Genomic DNA, 16,129 nt, shown 5'->3' on the forward strand with positions numbered 1-16,129 from the left:
TATATATATTCTAAACTTACATTAGAATATAACAAATTAAAAACAAGATAAATAATTGTATTTTTAATATTATATTGGATCTTAAACCTCTTTCTTTAAAGGGGGTCAACTCTACATCTCATATATTTAAATATTTAATTACTTGTTTAATTAGCAGATATATTTCTTTAACATGTGTGTGGGAGGTGATTGCATACGTACAAGCGCAAATGCACACATATTTAGATACGGCTAATAAGATGCATGATAGTTTCTGAAAATAAAGGACTACGATAAATGAAAAAAAAAACACATTAGAATTTTATAGGTTATTTGTGTCTGATATTATACATCTCACAATTCAAATGTAATTCACTAATCGCCTGGTAGTTTTGGCGTTTCCGATGATAGGTGATTTGCTTAAATGACATAACTTTAATGCTCCCTTGAAACGTTTATATAGTTAAATGTCGTAATTCACAGTTGGGTTCGGCATGAATTGAATCTATTTCATACACAACCATATATAATCATCTCTTGATGGAGGCGTCCCCACTTCAAAAAATCAGTCTCGGAATGGGTGACACTGAGAAATAGTATATACTTGTGTTCTGCTGGGCCATGTGTCTGTGTTGTTAGCTGAGAAGCAGAAAAAAAACTATTTAAAATGTTTTCTGATTTTTTGTCTCGTAAAATATGGTTACCACCATAAAAAGTTGGTATTTCTCATAATTGGAATTCTAATTATCGTATTTACGAGTAAATGCGATGCTAAAATGAATCTATACTATACCCTACATTTGCTTAATATTAAACAAGTTTGGGAAATCGTACACATGAATAAACTCAATAAAGTATACACATATTTTTCCTCACACAATTAACTATTATTTTTCATTCTAATTTTTTCGACATTCTATTTTGATTTCAAGTTGTTGGATTATAGAAATATAACTCATGTGATTAACTATCATACAAGTTAATCTGTATTTAAGATTCTACCGTTATATATCACTTATAGTGACAAGACTATACTTATCATCTCTTGGTCAGCAATTGTTTTCTATCCCTCATAAATTCAATTCCGCGAAAAACGATAAGATATGAAAATCATCTTCATATTACTAATAGCATTACGATAAGATTGTATATGCATATTTGATAACAACGCACCCATAAAAGCCCTATAATACTGAGTTAATGATAATATAAACATGCGACACTATGTTTATCGTTTTACAAACAAAGATGATTGAATAAAAAATATAGATATATATTTACTAAGTCACATGTTTTATAATGCTAAAATACATGTTTTAAGGCCTTACCCATTCACTCATATTAGACTCTTCTAATCATTATATAAAATCCAAGTTTAACCTGTCGTGATGAATTATCGCGACTTTACTTCAAAATGTTTCACCAACAGTCCGATCATAACTGGCCATTGCGGTAGCTATTTTGTTGTAGAACAAATGCACATATTCTTAGCAGCAATAAGAAATTCACGAATCTGCCCGTGCCCTCCGGCTTTGATGAGGATAATTTTCTTCGTTCGCTGAGGAATCTCTATCGGAGAATACTAACGGGTTTACTGCGACATTTTTTTTTTTTTTTGCAGTGCCAAAGTGCTCATCTTGTGACGCTGGCTTATTTTATTGCATTTCGATCTTATGCTACTTTCTAACTATAAGAGATAAATATCGAATTTTCCCGAACTAACGCGAGACTTCAGATGGAAAATGTCTAACCTTATCTTGGTAATCACTTTTGTGTGCAATATAAATTATTACTTTAATACATTGTTCCATTGTTTGTTATGACTCTTGCCTTGGATCACAGCAACGGGCTGCAAATTTTTAGAATTAAACACGCTGTATTCAAAGCCCCAATTCAACAATATCGGCCTGGCGACAAAGTATTCGATCAAGCAAAATAATGTCCTAAACTAAGAACGAATGATTTAGAGGGTCAGTATCATAGAACCGAACGACTATACGATTTAAAAACCAGAGGGCAACTCTAAAAATTGCACTACTCTCTACAATCTCCTGATCGAAGTTTTTAGTTATCTCTAAAATAAAAAAAAACAAGTTTAATATTTGTGAAACCGGTAAATGTTCTGAATGAAAAATTCTGATTTTATCATTTTTAATAGAATAAAACGTTACAAAGAACCTGATTTTAAATGTTTCTGCGAAAAAAACAGTTGAATTTTTAGTTGCATATGATTTCTTCCGTTCACCCTGGAGTTCTAAATTGTATTGCTCGTTATGAAAAAGGCTATATGAAAAATAAACATTATTTACAGTTATATTTCATTTTTCTTTAGACTATAAGAAACAGCACGGATGATTTAAAATGTCACAAGTATGAGTATTTCAATTAGTACGACACGAAATGAGGAAACGATTTCAAAAATTGCGATTGGAACAAAAAGAGAAAATATACTTATTACCACAAATTTACAAATAAATTTCAAGTCACGGAATGTAAAAATAGCATTCCCGGAAAAACGCATGTACATAATATTGTCAGTGGCACGCTACTGACAATATTATTTCCATCCCGTTGTACAAGATTTTAGTCTCGTATTTTAGATCTTATAAGGACCTGTATACCATTAGTGGTGCTGATTGAACCGATTATAAAAGGGTCTGATTATTGCTTCGGAACCTTAGATCCCTAGAAAACAACTTATTCGTGGAGTAAATTTTACTGCGTAAAAGTGTGACATCACTTTATTGAAAGCATAAACTCTTAACATAAGTTGGCAGCCCATATACACCGTTATTTTACAGGCGTAAATGCCTGAATTTAACTGAAAATGGCCTAAAATACTTTAAATTAACATCAATAGTCAACAAATATTGCGACTATTTTTAACTAGCTGAATTAAGTGCTGAGGAGTTAAATAGGCTGACAGTTGTGTAATAGATTCAATGCAGCTTTTTACCAATGTAGAAAACGAATCAAACCTCAGGATACTAAAATTAGCAGAATTATGTACAATGAGTAAAAATCCGAACATTAAGAAAATCCAGAGTACGCAAGAAATATGCATAAAACCTCATACGCTATTATTTAGTGAAAATGAAAATAAATGGGGTTATCTCTTTTCCCGCACATAGAAAAAACAATTCAATGAAAAGAAGTTAGTAACCACCAATGCAATTTGTAACAGAATTAAACATGAACACGTAACTTTAAAATCAGTTGTAACACTCTGTAACAAACGAAAAAAAAACGAGAAAAATATACGTAAACATGTACTAGTCTAAATATTAAATAACACCGTAATGGAAAATTTGGTTCTAGATCACACTTATTTATCATTAATACATGAAGTAGATAATATAAACCAACTATGTTAAAATCTTACAATACATGAAACATGGTAACTGGGTCCAACTAAATTTCCAAAGTAAATTCATCACTAGTTCTACATCTAATTATATGCCAAATACATTAAAGTGTAGTATATTAATATATATTCTATATTTCTTTGAGACGGATTGAATGCAATGATTCAATATGGTATTTATCTTAAAATAATGTTTGTAAAAAGTGAAAATTAAAACGACAGCAGGGAAATCTCAAATCAGATTTTAAAAAAGATTTTCCTGAAATTTTCTTACCCAGATTGTGAAAATGGAGATATTTCAACCAGATTAAGACACAAAAGTAATACGCAACCCAGAAAAAATAAAATATACCGTTCGCCTTTTTGGAGAACATTAACGAGGGGGGTGAAAGAAAATACATGTAGAAATTGGCATCCTATCTAAATTCTATGGAATTCTGTCAATTGCTAGCCTATTCTGGCTAATCAAAATTCGTCAAAAGAAATCCGTGTTTTCGCTAAGTTATCTATTGGCTTGAATTCTGTACGAAAAGACTATCATTAACCACTTCTCAGTTCTAAATATGTTTTTACTTAGCTAAACTGTGAAAAGATTACTTTAAATTCGACATAAATTACACCTAGTTTTGTTAGGGTAGCGTCTTTAATTTTTCAATGGAGTAAAGTGTCCAAGCGATATCTCTTATATTCAAATAACAATTAAAACTATATTTAATCAATTGAGTAGGTGCATATGGCAGAAAATGAGTACTTTATTGTCATATTAGAAAAGTCAAGGTTGCAATTTAATAAATCATTTTGTCGTTGAGTAATCGTACACTCCAAAAACATTGCAAGTATAATTTTAAAAGATTTTAAAGCGATTTAATAATGCTGTATAAGTATGAGTCCCTCTAAAGACATCTTTGCCTGAGAAGTAGCGTATCTTAGATTTGCGGACAGAAGAAAAGATGCACATGGAAATTTCAATTAATGTCATATGTTCAAGATCGGTGGTGACCAAAGTCCTCCAGTAAGATGCTGGGTGTGTTTCCAACAGCAATCGAAACGAATGCGGACGAAAGAAAAGCACCACCAAAAGACAAGTCTGGGCACTGAAAAATGTAGCAAAAAAGTCGATTCCAATCAACAAGACAAATCACTGAAGCGTAAAAACAGGCTTCTGGTGCCGACGTTTGGAGAAGCACACTCAACTGAGGGCTTCGGAACCTGGATACCGAAATCGTATAGCTGCCACCAAACCGCTCATTAACAAGAAGCAGATGTGGAAGTGGTTGCGATGGGCAACTGCTCATCAAACCTGGACTGCAGACGAATGGCTGCGTGTGATCTCTTCAGATGAGTCTGGATTTTGTATCTCTTTCGGCGACCAAGGGCCACGTGTTTGGCGAAGAACCACGGAACGGTATAATCAAGAAGGTGTTAAGACTTCTGGCATGGTTTGGGGCTGTATGAGGGCTAAAGTTCTTGGAAATTTATGCTTCATCAAAGGAACTGTAGGCGCAAAAGTGTACCAAAATATCCCGGAAGCTAATTTACTGCCAATGTTGGATAAGCAGGGCTCTTAGTTCTAAACTTTTAGAAGTTGAAACGCAATTACAGGAGACTACACCAGACCTAATTTTTCGAAACGAAACTCGCATTGGACAAATTTATTCCCTTGATGAGTTCGTAATAAAAGGATACTCTAACTTACCTTCCAAATCTGTCCTCCACGATCGCTATGGGCATGGAATATGTGCCTATATTAAAGAGAGATTTCCATGTTGCAAGGAAAACTCCAGAGCAGAGCCTTACTCATCATATATATGCTTCCGGGCTGCACTTGCTCACACTGCTGCGTTCATATTTGTTTTCTATCGCCCTCAATACAGCAAAAAAAGCATATATGAAAAAAGGGACTACGTCCTATCTGTTTATCCTTCAGCTAACTTTCACGTATGTGGTGACTTCAATGATAACAATTTTGAATGGTTAACCCACTCAAACAAGACCGAGGAGCAGGGACGGTTCTGTAACGATATCCATGTTTTAATGACAAAATTCAGATGATCACGAACCCACCTGTGTTCCCGATACTGGCGGCCAGTATGCGAGTATCCTTGACCTTTTTCTCACAACATGCCCAGAACTGTGTTCAGTTTCCGTTCTATTTGCACTTGGATCTTCCAACCACTTTGCTGTATCAATGAAGATAAAAATCAAATGTAAAAAGTCCGCAGACGTAACTTTCCATCGTACAGTATATCGACTCTAAAGCTGACTGGGATAGCTTCCGTACATTCATATCAGATAAACCACTGCATTCCATGTTCAAAAAGAATGTGCCCTCTATAGTGTCAACCCTGACAGAATGGTTAATTGTAGGTATAGATCGTTTTATACCCTCGAAAAAGTTCCAGCAAAAACCTTACAGTAAGCCATGGTTCGCTCCAGAATATGCTGCTGCCATTGCGCACAGAAATAACCTTTTCCATTGCTTTCAAAGTAATAGATGTATTGGTTATAAAGCCGCTTTCAGGGATGCCAGGAATTATTGTAAGAAAGTAATAAGGAACACAAGAGTTGTATGCCTAGTCCTTCAAGTACAAGATAGATATGCAGCGGCTTGGTTATAACCAGTTTTGCCAAATAGCAAACAGAATCAATAAAAGAAGCGGGTGGTCTAGCGAAACAATCATCAATGTACCTGAGGTAATCTCATCAGCATCAGACAAAGCCAAACTCTTTCCAAGAACTTTACAGATAATTCTACTCTTTGCGAGCAAGTCCGTCAACTCCATGTATTTCCTCTTGTATCAAAAATAGGTTATGTAATATATAAATATCTGTACGTGGTGTTGCCAAAAAACCTTCATTCCAGTAAAGCAACCGGCCCTGACGGTAATCCAATAATAGTACTCAAAAAACTTCAACCAGAACTAACGCCCAAAATTACAAAACAGTTTGAACGTTGTCTTGTGGAGAATTATTTCCCATCACCCTGGAATATCTCATCAATATGCACTGTATTTAAGAATTCAGATGATCGCGCATCTCCCTCTCAGTACAGGTTAATAAGTCCCCCCTGCCTTATGAGTAAGTTGATGGAATATGTGTTACACAGAGAAGTAATCTACCATATCAGAAAAAAAAACCCTTAGTGATAGGCGATATGGTTTCCGTTCTGCTAGATCAACAGCAAATGTTTTTACAGTTATATCTCATAGTATTAGCGAATCTCTCGACGGAGGCAACCTTTCTAGGGCAATTGCTCCTGACAAATTCAAGCCCTTTCATAAGGTATTACATAAAGGTCTACTTCACAAGATCTACAGCTGCGATAAAGCTGGGCATGCCCTCTTAATTATTAAATAATTTCTATCTGATGGGTGCATAAGAGTCGTAGTTGATGGGCAAAAATCAGAAACTCACAGTATTTATGATGGAATTCCTTAGGGATCGATCGTGGGCCCAATTCTCTTCTTGTTCTACATTAATGATCTTCCAAATCACATCCTTACATCATTCGTAGATATTTATGCTGATGACACTACCATTCATGGTAGCATATCTAAGACTGTAAACGGCACAGTTCTCTCCGATTCTCTCTCCTCTGATCTTGAACACGTGATACAAGGGGAAAAGGAGTGACTGGTTACTTGTAATGTGTTGATGCATCTAAAATCAAGCTTTTATCTTTGCATCATCATCCCTCTGATACCTACCTGGCATCGATAGAAATGAATGGATCACGTCTTGGGGAGCCCTCCTGTTTTGACAAGCTTCTGGGATTGACCTTTACTCCTGATCTGAAATTGAATACGTATATCAAATCTTTTGCCAAAACCGCTGGGAAATGGTGGAATCCTTCTATCGATCCAGTAGATATCTCACTGTTGATGCAATTCTCTATCTATATAAGAGCCAGGTACTTTCAAGGAATGAATACTGTTGCCACATCTGGGCAAAGCTGCTAGAAGTGGATGTCCTTTTTTCTCTTCCCTGCAACCTCTACCGCACAGAAGAGATGTTGCGAATTTTTCTCTGCTTTATCCTTATTTTCATAACAAGTGTTCGACTGAGCCTCAATGTATAGTCTCCCTCGCAAACTTTCAAAAGAAACACTCGTCTAGCTGAAAACACTATTAATAATTCCTCCACTCTTCATCTGTGCCTAAACCTAAACGTACATTCCAAGAACAAATCTTCTTTCTTAGAACTGCACACCTGTGGAACTGTCTTCCGTTTTCATGCTTTCCAGCTCACTACAATCGGATTGTCTTTAAGTTTAACCTAAACAAGTTTTTATTGAGTCATTCCACTAAAGGTAACAAATTTATCGAATTTCCATTACTAACGATTACTATATTGTCCAATTGACTACTGTACACTCTTAACCCTTATCATCGAGTTGTCCCTGGGTTTTGATAAGTGGTGATACCTACGTAAAAATATTATCAGACCTTCATTCTCAATATGTACAACTTCTTAATCAGCTGCTAAAAATATTGATAACATCTGTCATTTATGCAGCTCACACACGATAGAAGTTGTATACGCCAAACTTGCCAAACTTGCCAAACTTGCGTATTTTACTACTCCAGTTATTTATTTCTACGACACGATCAACTCCGAGTTTACCTATTAAATCAAATCATTTCAAATATTACTAAATATACATACAAGTACGTTATAAATACGACACACACAATAATTCCTGACACAAAAATAGGTTTATTATGCACATTTGCACACAAGGAGCCTAAACATATTAAAGGTACAATAAATACTCACACACATACATATATATTTTAACAAACCCAGATATAACCCATATCAAAACGTTTAGAGCATTAAAATATATAACAGTTTAATACCGACGTAAATTGTAGGTGTACACAGTTTTATACGCTTTAAAGTCCCAGCAAAAACCTAACATCCGGGTGTTGTTCTCCTCAGAATGTGTCGCACACTAATAACTACATTTATTCCTTCCAACGTATTAGATGTAGAGACTACATCCGCCTTCAAGACTGACAGCAACTACCGGGCGTGATTCTCCTACAGACTGACAGCAACTACCGGGCGAGGTTCTCCTCAGAATGTGTCACACACTAATCGCTATTTTTATTCCTTCCAACGTATTAGATGTAGAGACTACACCCGCCTTCAAGACTGCCAGCAACTACAGTGAAAGAGTAATAAAGAAGGCAAGAGTGTTTTAGGCTAAGCCCATCAACTCCGAAGTAGTTGAGCAGCGACTTGGTTCCCACCAGTTTTTGGCAAATAACAAACAGGGCCCTGAATAGAAGTGTGTGTTTTATCCCAACAATAATTAGTTGACCTGAGGTGACTTCGTCAGCATCGGACAAAGAAAAACTATTTTTCAGGAACATTTTCAGCTAGTTCCACTGCATGCAATTAGGGTGCCAACCCCTCGTATTTCCTCCTGTGTATAAAAACATGCTATGCTACATTGCAATATCTGTGCGTGATGCTTCCAAGTTTATCCATCACCTCGATTCCGGTGAATCAACTGACTATTAGTGCACTCCTATATAAGTACTGAGAAAAGCTTCAACCAGAACTCCCGTGCTTACAAAGCTGTTTAATCTTTGTCTTAATGGGAACAACGCCCTAAAAATCTCATCGGTATGTTCCGTATTTTAAAAAAAGTCAGGTGATCGGCGATTTTCTTAAGACAGACTCATCAGTAGCCTGTCCGTCATGAGTATGTGGCGGAAATCTGTGATAATTAGAGAAGTAGTCAATCACCTCAGCAAAAAAATAACATAGTCAGTGATATGCAATATTGTTCCCATTCAGCTAGATCGCTGCCAAGACTAAACTCGTTTCCTTCAATAAAAACAAGAACCCTTCTCTACCAACAATAGCAATGGTCAATGACTCTTTATCTGAAAGTACATCCTTTAAATTCTCGGCCTCACTCTCAGGAAACATGAGTTGGAACTATTACATTGAGAGTATTGCTAGGCCCGCTGCGAAGTAGGTAGGTTCTCTCTACTGTGCTAGAAAGATATTAACGCCCGAAAGTATCCTATATCTCTATAAGGCCACCAATCGCCCATGTATGGAGTATTGTTGTCATATTTGGGCTGGTGCATCTACCACTAGTCTTTCGCTTCTAGAGAAGGTTCAAAAGAGAGTCACCAATCTGATAGGTCCTGAACTGTAATCTAAACTTCAGCCCATGTCCCATCGACGAAATGTCGAATCCCTCTGCCTTTTCTCCAAGTACATTAACGGTGAATGATCGAAAGAATTGCCAGCACTTGTGCCCCCTCGACGTAAATACCCTCGACAAACCCTACAAGCAGCTAACTCCCCCCGTTACAGAAGAGATCCCTAGATGTAAGGAATCCTTCTACTCCAGTAGCTTCTTCCACAGGACAGCTAAACTTTCGAATTCCCTGCCGGGTCCCTGCTTCCCCAACTGTACTGAAATTCAGAAGTTCGAGTGCAACGTGAACCGATATCTTACTGTCTAACTTCCTACACAGTACCTTTAATGTCCATGTCTCTGATAGTAGCCCCTCCAACAAAATGGTAATAAGCCGTGATTGGGGTGAAAATGTAATTAAAAAAAAGATCGAAAGCAGATATGCTCACAGTTACATTTCTCATGAATAGCATATCTCTCGATGAAGGCTTCCTTTCTATTGCAATTTCTCTTGACATATAAAAAACTGTTTAAACGTTGTCTTAAGGTGAATTGCTTCCCATCACCCTGGAAACTCTCATCAGTATGCCATGTATTTAAGAATTCAGGTGATCGCTCATCTCCCTCTCAGTACAGGCAAATAAGTGTCCTATGCGTCATGAGTAAGTTACTGGAATCTGTGTTAAATAGAGGAGTAATCAACCATCTCAGCAAAAACAACCTTCTTAGTGACACGCAATATGGTTTCCGTTCTGCTAGATCTACTGCAGATATACTTACAATTATATCTAATAGAATTAGCGGATCTCCCGAGGGAGGCTTCCTTTCTAGGGTGCGAAAAGGTATATTCTCTCTACCATGCTGGAAAGATACTAACACCCGATAGTATCATATACCTCTAGACATATCAAAGTATCCTATAACTCTTGACATATCAAAGGCATTTGATTGAGTATGGAATAAAGGTTTACTTCACAAGATCTCCAGCTGCGGTATAGCTGGGAATGTCTTCTCAATTATTAAATCATTTCTCTCTGATGGGTGCATAAGAGGTGTAGTTGATGGGCAAAAATCAGAAACTCACAGTATTAATAATGGGGTTCATTAGGGATCGATCGTGGGCCCAATTCTCTTCTTTTTCTACATTAATGATCTTCCAAATCACATCCTTACATCATTCGTAGACATTTATGCTGATGACACTACCATTTATTGTAGCATATCTAAGACTGTAAACAACCAAGTTCTCTCTGATTCTCTCTCCTCTGATCTTGAGCATGTGGTACAATGGGGAAAGGAGTGGCTGGTTACTTTTAATGCATCAAAAACCAAGCTTTATCTTTACATCATCAACGCTCTTATCCCCATCTGGCATCAACTTAAATGAATGGATCTCGTCTTCGGAAGGCCTAATGTTTTGACAAGCCTCTAGGATTGATCTTTACCTCTGATCTAAAATTGAACACGTACATCAGAGCCGCTGGAAAAATGGTGGAATCCTTCTATCGATCCAGTAGATATCTCACTGTTGATGCAATTTTCTATCTATATAAGAACCAGGTACGTCTAATGATGGAGATCTATTGTCACGTTTGGGCAGGAGCTGCTAGAAAGGACTTATCCTGCCTTGATAGTTCAAAATAAACTTCGTAGCCTCATTGCGATGTCCTTTTCTCTTCCCTGTAATCTCTTTCTCAGAGAATAAATGTTGCGAGTTTGTCTCTGCTTTATCGTTATTTTCATAGTTCATCGTGAGTCTTACTCTCTTCTTGATATACATCAATGATCTCCTAAATCACAGACTAAGATTATTCGTAGACATTTATGCTGACGACACTAGTATCTATCTCAACACTTCAAAAGTCATACACGACCAAGTTCTCTATGATTCTCTCTCCTCTAATCTTCATCCCGTAACTGGTTAATTTAAATGAATCAAAATCATGAATTTATATTTATACATCCACGGTCTGATCCCTCTAAGGCATCAATTGAAATGAATACCTCTACACTTGGTAAGGCTATATGCTGCAACAAGCTTCTGGATCTGACCTTAACGCCTAATCTGAGATCGAGCACGTATACGAAATCCGTTACAAAGACTGCTGGACAGATGGTGGGGACATTCTACCGCTACAATAGATCTCGAACTGCCGCTGCAATTCCATACGATTGGAGGCATATGAAGCTTCCTCCCGCTACACTACCTAGAGCAGAAAATAAAATTATCAGATTAACGCGTGAATGATTTCACAGACGTGAGATGACCATAAAATAAAAATGTGTAAACTAGTCGTTGATAATCGTTCTATCCCCAGTAAAGCTGTGTCTCCTTGCCAGTATATATATATATATATATATATATATATATATATATATATATATATATATATATATGTATATATATATATATATTTATAAATATATATACATATATAGAGATATGCATATACATACATAGATACAGATCCATATACATATATATATACAAAAATATATATATATATACATTAATGTATACATATGTATACATGTATATATATACATATCTACATATATATATATCACATATATATATATATATATATATATATATATATATACATATATATACATATAAAAATACACATATATACGTATATATGCATATATATACATATATATGCACATATATACATATATACATATATATATGAATATATATACATATATATACATCTACATATATACATACATATATAACTATATACAAATATATATACAAATATATATATATATGTATAAATATACATTTATATATACCACTAGATACATATATATACATATACATGTATATACATATATGTATAAATATATACAAATATATATATACATATACACACATATATACATGTATATACATATACATATATATGCCTCTATACATACATATATATACGTACATATATATACGTACATATACATGTTTATATACACACATATATACACATATATGTATATGCATATATACACATATATACATAAATGAATACACATATATATGCATACGTATAGATACATACATAAACAAGCATACATACATACATATATACACACATATATATGCATACACTTATATATAGATATTTATATACATATACACACCTATATTTATATGCCTATATACATAGATACATAGGTATATATACATATATATACATATTTCCGTATACACATGTATACATATTTATATATAGACACATATATATATATACATATACACATATATAGACCTACATACATACATATATATATATATACTTATACATATATACACATATACATATATATATACATTTATATATGCATATACAAGCATATGCATATATCCATATATATGCATATATACCCATATATATATACATATATATATATATATATATATATATATACATCTATATAGATAAATACATATATACATATCTTTAGATAAATATATATACATATATATATAGAGATAAATATATACACATATATACCCATATAGAGAGAGAAATATATACACATATATAGATCTATATCGAAAAAAATATATACATGTGTATGCATATATATACATACATATATACATATATATATATACATATATCTATATACATACGCATATATATGCATATATATACACATATACATATATATGCATATATACATATATAAAAACATATATATACACATATATATAGATATGCATGTATATATACATATATACACATGCATATATATATACGTATAGGTATATGCATAACTATTTATACATATACATATATATAAACAGGTATATATACATATATATAGCTATACCTACATACATATATATATATACCTAGATATACGTATATATACATATATACACATATAAATGTACATTTGTATACACATATGCATATATATACATATATATACATGTCTCCATACACATATATACATATATCAATAGACATATACATATATACAAATACATCTACATACATAAATACGTACATATATATACATACATAGATACATATATATATATATGCATAAACATATACATATATATACATACACATATTCATACATAGGCATATATATAACTGTATACAAATATAGACACATATATATACATACATATAGATATATATAAGCATATACGTACATATATATATACATATATATGCATATATATACATACATATACATATATGCATATACGTATATACATATATATACATTTTGTACGTATATACATATATAAATATATACATATAGATACGTATATGCATATATACATATATATAGACAAATATACATATTTTACATACATACATATCGATACATATATGCATATTTATACATATATATGCATATATATCCGTATATATACATATATACACATATGTATGCATATATATATATAAATATATATACATCTATATATATATATAGATATATATATAGATAAATATATATACATATACACATCTATAGGGAGAAATATATATATACCTTTATATATATAGATACATATATATATATATACATATATATATACATATACATATACACATATATACATACACATATATACACATATATAAACATATATAAACATATTTTAAATATATATATACAAATATATGTACATATATATGCATATATACATATACATATATACACATATATATATATACAGTTGTTACATATATATACAGACATACATATATATATATATATATATATATATATATATACATATTTTCATACATATACATACATATATATATACATATACACATATATACATATATACACATATATATATACATTTATATATACATATATATATACATTTATACATACATTTATATATACATATATAAACATATATACATACACATACATATACATCTTTACATATATATACACATATATACATATATACATACATATACATATATATATATATATCCATATATACACTTATGCATATATATACATACATATGTATACATATATACGTGTATATACATAAAGTTAACAATATATATACATATATGTACATATAAATATCTATATACATATAATTATATACATATATGCATATATAGTCATATATATATGCATACGTATATATACATATATATATAAATGTATACATATATATATACATGTATACACATATATATATACATATACACATATATACATATATGCATGCATATATATTCATTCATATATATATACACATATATACATATGCACATATATATATATATACATACACGTATATGCATATATATTCATACATATATATACACATATATATACATGTGTATATATACATATATATATATATACATATGTATATATACATATGCATGTATATACATGTATATATACATATATATGCATACATATTTATACATATATACATATATATACATATGTATATACATATATACATATACATATACACACATATATATACATACACATATATATATATATACACATATAAACATACACATATATACATATATATACATACATATATATATATTGTTTTTGAAGTTTTCAACTATTGAAACTATAAAAAATGATTATTCGTTAATAAACCATCTACTCATTAAGTAATTTAATCACTTGCAATCACAGCATCCACTCGCTCTCAAATGTGCTATATTACCAATATTTTTTTTTTCAATGGATCGTCAGTTGTTTACCATGAAACTCGGTTTCGGGGATTTAAAAAAAAACATTATGATCAACATTTAGTATATTTACATTCTTATTTATTTAGAATTTGATATAAAAAGGTTAAAATATTTTTACATACCTACATTTTTTAAAATATTATTGAAATTTTATACGTTATTATAAATACATTTTATACAGTGCTAATATAGTTTTGGATTTCCTTTAATTATATAGTCTGGTCAATCTTAAACGATTCAAGAGCATCAGGATAAATAACAAATACTTCATTTCACTGTTTAAATATTTTATTTTTTATCCCCAACTTTTTTTATCATCCTAATTACTAAAATAGAAACTCGTGGTATAAAATCTGTTAATTTTAAAGTAACGCGAGCTATTCTCAAAAACTCTTACATAATGTTCCATAAAAAATAACAACAGGGCAGGCACTGTCTTTATGCGGCATACGTACTATTTTAAAGGGGAAGGCGTTTCTTTTATCAAATATTTTATGAAGAAAAATCCCATCATCAATTTTTATATCTAAATCAAAAAATGTAACTTGTTGTACGGTATGTGCACAATTAAATGTTAATTCGTTTGGATACATACGATGTTTATTTTTTTCGAATTCATCATTATCGTTTATACATATAAGGTCACCTATAAATCTCCTACACCCATGGAAGTTATATGTTTTAGATATATCAGTTTTAAATTGTGATGATATATATATATATATATGTATATATATATATATATATATATATATATATATATATATATATATATATATATATACTCGAGTCTATGTAAATACAAAATTGCCCATATAATGCAGGATTCAATCCCATTGGGATACCTATCGTTTGGAGTAATATGTTATTTCCTATTCGAAAATAGCATTC

The sequence above is a fragment of the Euprymna scolopes genome, chromosome 11 (genome assembly GCF_053919585.1).
Source record: "Euprymna scolopes isolate OS-2025 chromosome 11, ASM5391958v1, whole genome shotgun sequence".
Taxonomy (NCBI): Eukaryota; Metazoa; Mollusca; class Cephalopoda; order Sepiida; family Sepiolidae; genus Euprymna; species Euprymna scolopes.